Source organism: Aptenodytes patagonicus, chromosome 3, assembly GCF_965638725.1.
Source record: "Aptenodytes patagonicus chromosome 3, bAptPat1.pri.cur, whole genome shotgun sequence".
In the NCBI taxonomy this organism is placed as follows: Eukaryota; Metazoa; Chordata; class Aves; order Sphenisciformes; family Spheniscidae; genus Aptenodytes; species Aptenodytes patagonicus.
This window is the reverse complement of record NC_134951.1, coordinates 11,421,124-11,433,524: the sequence shown is the minus strand read 5'-3', so window position 1 is coordinate 11,433,524 and position 12,401 is coordinate 11,421,124. Positions and strand designations below refer to the sequence as shown.

Here is a 12,401-nt window from a genome sequence, read left to right as displayed (position 1 = left end):
CCCAGGTACAGCAGTGTCAGTAGGGCTGAGGGGGTCTCGCCTCTTGGTGGGTCTGGCCATCAGAAATACATCTGCGATCACATACGAAATGTTTGGAAGAAGCAGGGTGTCAAAGCAGGGCCCACCCCAGCCTTATGCAAATAAATCCAATCTCTCTCTCACACAAATTTTGTTTTTGTGCTGCAGAGACCCAAAACGCTTCCTTGTACAAAATGAAAATGCACAGAGAGTCACTCCTTGAAGTGATGTTTATTGTCCAGGCTGGCAGCATTTCAACCCTTGGACCAATCTTCTAAAACAAAAATTGCCCAACTAGCTGAAGACCTCCTTCTGTTTCTGGATTAATGTGTTCGTCTCCTGTTGATTTATGGGAGCTGTGACTTCATGACCTCAACACGTGCTCTGAAGAAAGCGAGTTTGGGCCAGAAATCAGGAGTTACCCACTGAAAAACAAAGCAAAGGGAGATGGATTCAGTCTGTTTCTGTGCACCGTGCCTGGGGCTCAGGTGCCCCATCCCTTCATGATCGCAGAGCTTGCAGGAGGTGCTGCCTCTCCTGGGGCATCTGTGTGCTGCTCAGCTAGGAGGAGAGAGGGAGGGAGGGAGAGACGACATTTGCCATTCCCTTTCTGAGGTGCTCAGTGCTTTAATCCCCCCATAACCCCACCAGCTGCATGTCCCCAGCTGTCCCCAGCAGCCCCAGGGGGTTCCTGGGGTGGCTGACCACCTCCAAGCACCAACTCACCGGCCAGCCCAGCCTGGAGGATGCTGTGCCTCCGAGTTCAGCCTGAACAAGATAAGGGACCACAAGAATACAGCTCGGTTAGAGTCACATCATGGTCTGATCACGGACACTCTATCTGATGTATTTTCCTTATCTGAGTGAAAAAGCACTGCCTGCAACTCTGCCCTAGCATAAAGGTAACCAAATTGATCTTGTGTGTCTGCAATTAGCAAGTCTGTGCCGGCTTTCAACAAAGCCAGAAAGAAGAAAGACAGAACAGTGATAACAGAGGGACAGCTTTCTACACACACTGAGCTGGCAAGGACACAAAGAACACACACAGAGGATTCAATTTTTTTTTTTCTAATTTCATCTGACATTTAGCAATCATAACTTTTCGTTTGAGTAATAAATGGGTTTGTCCTTTTCAGCAAAACTGCTGTGGACATATTATTCTCTTTATGGTGTGTTTTGCTGAATTCCAGATGTTGCTGTTTATTCAAGACAAAGTTCATCCAAAGAAGGGTCAAGAAAAAAAAAAGTTTTGCTCAAAGAAAAAAAAAATATTTTGAGAACAGTTAGTTTATGTAGGTATTACTGTTATATGGAGCTTTACACTGAGCTGAATTATGGCAATGCAGTGAATCATTCTGGGGGAGTGAAAATGACTGTCAGTGCTTGCTTCTCCCATTAACCTTTTTTAATGTGAACTTGTAAAATAATATGTGGTCTGGGAGATGAGGAACAAGTGACTACTCATTGAGATAATCTCCACAGGAGAAATTAGCATCTTTCCTGATGTGACAGTGAAAGAAATAACCCTTTGCTTATCCAGTCTACTCCTAGGTTAAGTGCCGCTCTCTACAGGCAGAGATGGAGCAACCAGGAGAAATATATGATTAAAGATGCTGATGAATTGGGTTATGCCCTAATTGTTCCTGTCTCAGATGAGAGCCCCAGTGTGCTAGGTGCTGTACGAAGTAAAACCCAATCCACACTAGAGCATTTATAGGCTAAAACAAGACACCACAGGCCTTGCTCAGAGAAGAGAAGAAGATGAAACATTCTTCAATTGCTTTCTCAAGAAATACAAAAGCATTGCTTGCATTTTAACTAGTTTTTGGTCTTGGGAACAGAGGCAGAAGCGAGTCAGACTGTTGGTGCTGTGCAGCCTGCACCTGGGAGGAGAAGGAGCAGGGAGAAGAGCAGAAGGAGTTGATGTGGCTGTACCACCCAGTAAATAGGATATCACTGCTCTCGTGTTTGCTGTGCACAGGTTTGAAACATCTGAATGCTCAGTAACTCGGTTCCCACCAGCAACACATGCAAGATGCACTAGCAAAGAGCAATTTCCAGCTGTGGCGAGTGTTCAGCGCTCACAAATTGGGCTACCCTGTTCTGCGAGTACCCCTGCCCTTTGGGAGAGACATCTCCATCCCCTCTCCTTTCAGGGATCCAGTCCCTCTGGAACCAGCCCAGGTGGCTGTAGAGCAGCCTTGGGGTGGCCCTGAATAGCAAACCTCTGATTATAGGCCCATCTTGGTTTCTGGAGTGAGAAGATGACTTAAAGCTGAATTTAGTCTCCTGGCATAACTAAACCAAGCCTGTGAATTTGCCTCCAATTTTGGCAGATTTCCTCCATACTGAAGAGGAAAATAGGCAGAATAAAAGCAAGAGGTTTGTTGTATTTGCAGGGAAGAGGTTCACAAGAGTGGCTTGCTACCTGCTGTTGCTAGCTGAAGGCTGCTGAGATATTTAGCAGCCTATTTGAACTAATTTCACTCTCTGGAACTGCATGTTCAGATCCTAATGCAGCCTTTCATCTGTGTCAGGTGGGATGAAACCACCCCTGATGGGTAACCAACCCCTGCATGAGGTTTCAAAGCGTGGGTACATCCTGCCTGCCCATCCGCCACTGGGCTGCAGCGATGAGGGACAGAGGTAGAGAGAGAGTCTTCTCTGTGACCAAGGGGCATGATGGAGAGGTTTCCTGCAGCCATTGGGAACTGGGAACTGCCTCCTCAGGAAGCCAAGGGGCTGGTATCTCCCCAGTCCTATGGAGGTGGAAATAGAGGTGCTCAAAGGTGCATAAGGTCTGAGAACACCTTATGCTGGGCTGGAAACGAGCAGCAATGCAAAATCAGCACAAAGCACAAAAAGTAGGTAGCTATCCCCTGGCTAGATTTAATGTTTGGCAAATTCCTGAGCAACCTTTCCCTTCAGTAACCCTTGGAGCACTCCAAGAGCTTGGCAGGCAGGTTGGCTCTTATCAAGTTGAGCTTGCCCTTTGCAGACATGAGGGATTAATTGCAGACACACGTGCAGTCTGGGGGGCCTGCCTGTGCCATCACTCCACAGCTCTCCTGCCACCCTGCAGCAATCCCTGCAACCCACCTTGTAACGGATTCGGGGTGGCCTTGGTGTGGGTTTCTGGGTGCTGGCAGCAGACTGCCGCACAGCCAGAAATGCTGGTGATGCTGAGCGAAGGGCTCCTTCCAGGCTGAATCTGGCCTTGTGTCTTTATCTCCATGCGAGACATCTCGGGAGGAAGGGGAGGACGTGTCAGTGCTGGGAGTGATCACCTTGAAGCAGCAGAGCTGAGGGGCAAACTGAAGACTAAAATGTGAAATGCTTGTGCTCAGCCAGATTTTTCTGAGTACCTTTGCCCCTGCTCATGAAGAGGTTTGATCTTGTTTCCTCCAGAAGCATTTTCTCCCCACTCAGAAGGAGCGGAGGCACTAATGGGTGGCTGTCCTTATGAGCTGTGCTCCCTACCACAAAACTACCAAAACAGTGACTTGACAGCTCCCCAGGTCTTCTGTTTCCCTCAGGTTCCCTCCTTAATTAAAAACTCACTAGGTATCAAATAGATTTTTTTTTTTTTTTAATTTGGTTTGGCTGCCTTCAGGAAAGGGGAAGGGAAACAACCTCTCCTCTACTTGCTAGCAGGAATATTTACCTACGGACACAGCCTAATCTCTCTTTTAAGCAAACAGATCAATATTTGCTTTTCACCACATTGAAACTTGCTGTTAGCATTCCTGGTACAGAAATTAATAAATATTGATGTTAGGGGCCACTGATTTGGCTGGTATATGTAGGTATATTCTGCTTCAGTTCAGCAGAGTCAGTTTATTCCAGCAGAGAAGTTGTCCTCATATTTTTCATAGTTGTACCAAATTTTGTTTCCAAAATGAAGTTACAATCAAGATAGAAAAGAAATGATGAATGGAAATTTAACTGCATGAGATCAAACAGGAATCAGCATGGGCACCTGGAGGGGTGGAGGCTAGATTCATTTTAGGGAGGGGAGTGCTGGTGCACGTTGGATTACTGCTATCCCCTTGCCTGACTGCCTGAACCTACATATCTCAAGTTGCTCAGGTCACAAGATTATTCATATTTGCTTACATTATAGTCTCTGCTAGGAGCACTAATGCATCACTCCTTTTGTATTTGCCATGAGGAAATACACAGCATTAGACAGCCTGCAATCTACACAGACAAGGTAAGTAGAAAGTGGGAGATGATAACTTTATTGTTATACCTATTTATGGGCTGGGAAGATTAAGGGAAGGAGATTAAGGGACATGCCTGTGGCAGTCTGTGGCAGACGGAGCAGTTAAAGACTGATGTCCTAAGACCCATGTTAGTGTCCTCCTTGTACGACCACCTCTCCCATGAGAACACCCTTAACTCATTGGGAGAAATGAAATTTGAGGTATGCCAACTAAGCCCTGCAACAGGACCTTTCCAAACAGGGACGTATTTTGCAAATAGATATATTTTTTCTTTGCAAGTTGGTAATAGGGACCCAATAGATCTACCACAGGTATCAGTGCTGCCTTTGGCTTGCCAGGCATGTGGGAACCAGCAGAGCTGGACCAAGCTCTATCCACAATGATGCCTGAGGAGGTGAAATAGGGTGAAATGCCCTTCCTGTACCACCAAGCCAGGAGAGTGAACACAAACCATCTCCACATCTCTGGCTGGCATTCACTCTCATGAACACAAACCATCTCCCCATCTGGGACTTGCCCTGCTTCCAGAATAGGGTGGTGAAAGGTAACTTCATTACACGTGTCCCAGCTAAGAGCACATATTTAGTTATTTGTGATGGAGCAGAGCTGCTGGGCAGCTCTTAGCACTGTCACGACCTGCCCCTGTCCCAGAGCCGTGTTTGCTGTGTGCACAGCAGTCTGCAATGGAAGAAAAGCACAGTCTGCTGACACTTTCCACACCTGAAAATAGACTTTCCCTCTATTTTGTACAATCCTGAGCTCTAGTAATAACTACTAATGTCTACCTCTAATAATGTTAGTAACAGTATCACTGATGATGCTCTGAAGGCAGCTGCTAGTGACTATTGCCATGGTCAATACTAGGTGCTGGACTATTTTCCCTGGGCCTGTAAACACCTCTCTGTGTAATATGATGGCCAAGCTGGTGTCCCTGCATTGTCAGATGCTATCTACAACATGTAAACAGCATGTTGTCCCCTGCCTTCTTGCTTCCCTGATGTATCTCAGTGCGTTAACCTCACCTTGTGTTATGCTGCCATACCAGATGGCGTGAATGGCTGTGCGGTAACATGACTTGGACAGATAGGGGGTTGGCGATAGGTGCTCCTAGAAATAGGAGCGTAGTGTTGTGCACGTCTGGTGCCAGCCAGGAGGTCAGGGTTCCCATGGCAGGTCACCTTTGAAATTCTTCTTGCTGCTGTCCCTGAACGACCATCCCGCACCGCGACTTTTGGTTTAGCATGTCATTAGTAGGCATTTTAATACCATGGTGTCACCAGCTTAACTAGTCAAAGAAGGGTTCCCTTCCCTTACTCCCAAAATTGCACTTGGGTTCCCAAAATTATCCTGTCATGACAGTAAAAGGCAGAGACTCTGATCTGTGCGTTTCCCCTGGCTGAAGTAGAGAGAGAAGCAGAGGGGTGCTGCTCCACACCCTGCCTGGGGTCACAGAGCTGGCTAGGAGTGGTGGCATGGAGGGACATGGGTTTAATCACCAGAGTGCTCATGAGCTGGAATATGTCTGCTGCACAGTGGCATGATCTGAGAAGCCATTTAAGGTCTCAGATGGAAAACAAACATAGAAAAGATAACCATGGATTACAAGGCTGTTTGAGATCTATGTACATATACTGTTTTGACAGCAGAAATTATAAACAGATCATTTTTGTTGACCTGTGCCCTACAATCTGTTTGAAAGCAATTCCTGCCTTTTATCTGAGAAACCGATGGTGGAAAACATTGCTTGCATGGAAAATACTGTCTCGGTCATCTCTTGCTCAATGGTTTATTTCCTAATTCTGATTAACCAAGCTAATACTCATACTTCCTTGGCACTACCTGAGTGTGAGTCCCCATGGCGCTGGCGCTGACTGTTTGGACGGGTCTGCGCTGATGAGTCAGAGCCGAGATGTCTGTGATGGACCGATAAAAGGAGGATGACACTTTAAGCAGCACAAACCATGAGAGAGCCACACATATCAGCCTATTCCACAATACTTTCACCAGTGGTGGAGGAGGAAAGTGGAAAAGGGAGATACAGGAAGGAAAGAGGCAATAGAAGGAAAGGCAGGGCATGGATCAGAACAAACAGCCAGGACACAGAAAAAAACATTTCCAAAGCAGAGAAAAGTGGCTCCCATACAGAAATCTGCTCTGCTTTGTCCTGCTTACTTAACAGAAGTGCTGCAGGCTTCCCACACCTCTCTTTTAGTTACTGATGACAGCGAGAGAGAACAAGGCTGTTTCAGCATGTTGCTCCTCCTGCTGCTTGCTCTTCCCTGTTTGGGAGAACGGCAAGGTGGAGGCAGGGTACTGGGGCTCCCAGGCATCCTTCCTGGGAGGTGAGGTAAGGGCAGCAAGACAGTAAACATCTAGGAGGTGGCAGATTTGACCAAACAGTCGAAGCTGTGTGACTGCCAGGGTCTGATGCTACAAGCAAGGCAGGAACTGTAAGGAGAGGAAGAAAAGTCTCTCTCAGATTACTAGAAACAGATCCTGGTGTTTAGGCTGGTTTTGCTCTCCTTTGAAATTTGTAGGCTCTGTTTTAAACTGCAGTGGTCAATGCTGCCTGTGTGGTAGCAGTAGCATTGCTGCACCCATGATGGGTTGAGGATTTTGTTCAATTAATCTAAGAATCTAAGAGATTAAACCTCTTTTTGCAAACCTGGCTGTTAAAGGAGAATGGCAGTCATCCTTTAAGCAGCTCTTTTTACACACAATCATCTTGAAGTGCGGTTTTCCAGGGCTGAGGTCCAGCAGGCTCCAAGAACAACCTCCCCAGGGACAAAGCTTTTGCTAGACCTATGTCTGTGTCCCCCCAGCACTTGCTCTGCCCGGTTAGCACTGAAAAACCTCCTTATGGAATCATTAGTGCAGACCATTTGCTGGTCTGGATCAGTGCCTGCTTCTTGCAGATTTATTCGTCCTTCGGTCTTCTCCCAGCACCGTTGCTTGCCAGGGCCGTAACCTGGCTTTCATTGTTGCAGTTATAAGAGTGATTAAAGCTGCAGAGGACGCAGAGCTAAAGCCAGGCCAGGCTGTTTCCCCCACCTTCATCCTGAGTTTGGTTTTCATCTGCATGCTATTGTGTTAGAAATCTGCATTCATGGAAGATACTCTTAATATGAGAGCAATTGAGACCTCTTGTCTGGCTGCGTCCTGCCTACCCGCTGCTGGCCAGACACACTGCTCCCAGGACATGGTGGCCAACTGGGTGGAAATTCGAATCCGCTTCTCTCATTTCCAAAGCACTGATTTTGACCCCAGCCCTGTGGTCTGAATTAGCCGTTTTCCATCTCTGACATAACTCTGTTGTCACTAGTACCTCCCCAGGTCTTGGGTGCATGCCATCACTGCTGCTCTGCGTGGTCAGCGGTTCACCAGCCCTGCTCCTCTCTCCAGCCAGGTGTGCGTTCAACTCCGTTGTGCAGTGGGACATCATGAGGCCACCTGCCCTGGAATGGCTCATGGCTACACTCTTGTCCTAAAAACAGGGTAGACACAGGGAAACTGCCTGGTGGGAATAGTCCATAGTTCATGCCCTATCCAGCAGTTGCTTGTGAGAGTGTCAGATGGTCTGAGGACAAAAACCATGCCAGCAATGGAGCTAATATCCTATCGGTATGGAAGGCTCCAGGCCTGCGCCCTGGTCCTATTTAATTTCCTAAATCAGACATAACCCAAATTATCTAACTTCAGTAAGCTGTGTAGGGAAAATATCAGTCTAATTCTCTCTAGAAGATGGAGCCTCACCCTGGGAGTACTGCAGATCCTACCTAAGGCTCCATACAAAGCCTGAGGGCTCTTGGTGGTAGAGGGAAGACAACGGGCTGCATTCCCTGCCCAGCTCTGTGCCCACGCCAGGGGTTCTTGCACCCACTTGGCAGCGCTTGTGCTGCTACCTCTGTGGTCTCTTGCTCCCAGATATTTCACATACACATCAGCTCAAAACTAAGCAGTCACATTTCTACCGTGGCATCTTCTACCTCACCAATTCTTACAGAGCAGTATCTGGGCAGGAAACATCTGCTTCAGAGACTGCAGCAGCCTGAGCGGTCAAATGAGCTGTGGCAAAACCGGGAGTAAACACAGTCGGTGCATCATAAAGCAGTGTCCGGTAGCAAATTCCTCCTATAGGAAAGAAAACCGAATCTTACCCTTGTTTCCCCAAATCCTTTCTGTTTCCCAGCTAAGTCCCAACAATTTCAAGCATCCCAGGCATGCAAGGAAATACTGCTGACATCAGGCAGCTGGAGGCCAGGGAGAGGGGATGGAGCTCAGGAAGTCTGTGCCCCTGACAATGAAACAAATACTGTGTGGAGAGTGTGTTCTGGGTCATAAAAGGGTTTCCCTGGTGCGCAATCTGTCTGAGACAGTTTTCTATTTAAAGTCCCCAGCTGTAGCCTGAGGAAGGGGCAGTGGAGCACCAAGTGAATCATCCATCCTGTCCAGTGTGAATCCCGAGGTGGGAGATTTCCTGAGTTCAGAAAGAAAACAAGATGCACAGTCACTGCTGGTGCCAGCAGGGAGCCCAACACCATCTAACGGGAACCTCGATGAGGTCATCCGGGAACCCAGATGTAATGCTCATCTGCCACTAATTCCTCACACTCAGAAAAAGAAGCCGCAGGCTCTCTCGCTGATGGGTATGTTATGCTGGAGTAGGTCCACAAAATGCGTGGAGGTTGCCCCACCACAACAACCAGCTACAGCCAGGTCGTACCAGTGGAGGAGGTGGTTCATGGTCACCGGCACCATGCCCTCCCTGGCCGCTGGAAGCAAGGGGAACCTCCCATTCCAGCTCCACCGCTCACGAAGGCAGACTGTGGTCAAGGCAATCAAGTCCATCCCTGCACTGGTTCATGAGCTGCATAAGTATTTTACTATCTGCTCACCTCATAAAAGGACTTCTACTGCAAATTATTAATCACGGGGAAGAAGCTTCAAGTTACAAAAACACTGTCATTCACTGAATTTCAACACTGAATCATGTCCATACTCAGCATGCAAGGAAGATTTCAGCCACAGGAATGCTTAAAGTGCTGTTTGCAATAAATAAAGGTGTGAAGGTGATAAAATATAGGGCAGTGTTAGCTTAGCTACACCTATTTAAACCCAGATATCAGCAACACTCAAATTTTTCATTTGTGCTTGAGGCTAAACTTCATGTAATTTTGAACATTTAAAAATGGGATTAAGGATGGGATTTTCAAATGTTTTTTTGGTCTAATTTTCCCTCATTGAACCACTGAGCATTTCAGTGGAAGCATCCCAGAGAGCACAGAAAAGCAGTAAATACATGTCTTACCAGAAACACTGCAGCCAGACATGCAAAATGCTGATCTGGTATAAATTCAGTGCGCTGATTCAATTGTGCTCACATCATTTGGATAAGTTAACTTTTTATGGTCAGGTTTCATATTGGATCAGACTTTTTATTTGTGTCACTCCAGCTTCATGTCAGATGGAAAAGATGTAGTAGGTCACCTAGTCTGTCAGGCAGAGACTATCCTACCAATACAGTTTTTGAGAACTTGGTCTATTTCCTAGTGAGTAACACTTGCAACCATTTTCTAAAGCAGATTATGCTAACCTCAAAAACCATTTCCATTTATTTGACTAAGCTTTGCATTATCTCTAAATTAAGCATTGTATTTAACTATGCATTTTTACAACAACCCCTGCTACAGTCCTTTTTTTTCTTGTTCATTAGATTAGAGAAGTAAATTTCTGCTTGAAATATTTGGTAAACAAATAAGGGAAAATATCTTTGTCTGCAAGTGTGCTACAGATGCAGTTCGTACTAATGGTGTCTTTATGGAAGAAGTTTGTAAATGTTTGACAGGAGAGGTGAGATTTGTCCGACCAACTCCAGATGTTCACACTGTAACTTTCTGCCTATGAGCTAAGTGTCTAGACTGTTTTTATAGTCAATGGAGACATACAGGCACTTCAGGATGCATTTTTCCTTATCCTAATTCTAACAGCTCTGATATTGCACCCTGAAAGTGCCTGTTTCTTTCCACTGGCTGTAAAGGGAACCTGAATTGACTAGCACTGATGCAAACGTCCAGGCTATGTCTGCACTAGAAAACTAAAATGTCAGGGACCATTCTCTGGCACTGAAGATGAGGGGCAAGGAATGGCATTAAATGCTCTTGCCCTCAAAACTAGTGGGGTTGCCCCACAGTGACTGCTACCACCCTGACCTGAGCCCACCGGGGCTTTGGGAGAGCGCTAGGTCGCCCAGTTCGAAATAATGCTGGGGACTGTTCCAGCAGCTGGGGTGGTCTAGCACTGTGGATGGCCAAGCTACAGAAGGAAACCATGGTAGCTGGCCCAGGAATAGACATTTATGTTGTAGACACGCCTAGTAAAGAGAAGTGAATCCTACCAAATGTCTTGAAGGTGCTCAGGTCCTCTTCTGCTGCCTTCACTGCCTGTAAATGTGAATGACTTGGTTGCTGCTTGGATGCTATTGGTGTTTCTTCTGCAGGGACTATGGTTGCTGGTTAATATTTGGCTGCTCTGACCTTTCTTCTTATCCTTCCTGAAGCACAAAGGTATTTTTTGTCAGTGCCTCCAGCTCTTTTCACAGGCCATGCAGGAAGAGGATGGCTCATTTGCTTCTGTAGAGATTTCCCTAAATTGATTTGCCTCTAGTGAATTTGTGCTGACGGAAGGATTAAGCTTTTTGCTTGCTATTTGGTGATTATTAACATCACTGGGGACAGGATTGCAAGATCAAGCAGTACCTTTGCTAAACCCAAAGGACTTCCTGAGTGAACTTTTGCTACTCCTTTAATGTCAACACATGGCTTTTCACATCCATACCAGAGCCAATTGCCATTTGTGCCCACCAAAGCAGCAGCATCCTTTCATAAATCCTCAGTCTGGCTGGAACATTAGCTGTCAATGTAATGGAAAAATCCAATCCTTTTTTTCATCTAAATTTGCATAGTGGAAACGCACTGTACTACATTCACTTTTTCCACAGTAAAGCCTGCTTAAATCTAAACTGCTTGGTTATTTTCATACAAAATTTCTCATTTTCCATCTTTCAGTGGCCCTCTCTTGTGCCTGCAAGATGTGTCACTGTTACCAAGAGCTATTGCTCTAAGTACCATGTATGCTAAGCTTATCACAGGCAGATTCTGATTACAGTTTTAGTGGTGTGAGTATAGCATAACCATGTCCAGAGTCTGTCTGCTAGGGCAATAACACCTGAAATAATTTCATACAGCTGGGGCACCTGATTCTTCACATTTTTTGGCTTTATCTCAGCAGTTTCAGTGAGACTTCTCCATACAACAGCATAAATGACAGGCAAGTCTGTCCCCTGACACTGAGGATGGAGAGAAATGAAAATAAATCTCAAAACCAAGGAATGTATGTTTCAGTTCAACTGCAACATAAAAAGTAACAAAAATGGGATGTGAGAATCTGAGGGGAATCCAGAAATCTTGGCATTACAACTGCTTCTTCTCAGCTTTGAAGTCTTGCTCTTTGATGATGCATTACTGAGTGTTTTTATCTATATACCTTCTCTTTCATGCAAAAATATCAGTTTTCAATTAAGGAAGCTTACTTTTGTAGTGAGTGGTTAGATTTTATTCCTGAAGCTTTAAAACAGAAGAAAAAATATTGATAGGGAGAGTGCTAATATATATCACGGGAAAAATTCCTAAAGAGAAGGAGTTCTTGGAAATTGGTCTCCAGACCAGTTTTTGCACAAATGAGAGGTGCCATGAAAAATTATAAACCTTATTAATTAAACCTTTTGGTGTTAGAGAACAAATGGAGGCACATCTGAAAGCTGAAGGGATTTGTAATGTGACTCAGTCTTTTTGCCTCTAGGTCACCACTTCAGAGTCGGTGTGGGCTAGAAGCAACTGAAAGTCATTATTCTCTGACAGCGGTTTGGAGACCTCTGGGAAATGAGTTTGTGTTATCCTGCTACCAGTGGTAGAGTGACTGATGCAGCGTCAATCTATCCTCCCTACAGGGGGTAATTGGTATTTTCCTCCATGAGAGCAAACAGAGAGACTGTAACTAAAACAGGCATAAAGCAAAATTATCATCCTGTCATTGTATCACCAGCATCAGCCACATTACTATTTTCATCCCCCAAAGTGCTAATGCTATGTGCACCTTGCC

At 45.8% G+C, this 12,401-nt stretch overlaps 1 long non-coding RNA gene across 1 annotated transcript; it reads right to left on the bottom strand.

Moving 5' to 3' along the window:
• Nucleotides 1–237: 237 nt before the first annotated feature.
• LOC143158958 (uncharacterized) lies at nt 238–10,678 on the bottom strand. The gene is made up of 3 exons (XR_012995076.1): nt 10,639–10,678; nt 7,570–7,728; nt 238–443 (listed from the first exon to the last, which is right to left on the bottom strand). It is a non-coding gene; the product is annotated as an uncharacterized LOC143158958 (long non-coding RNA).
• Between the last annotated feature and the right edge of the window lie 1,723 nt (nt 10,679–12,401).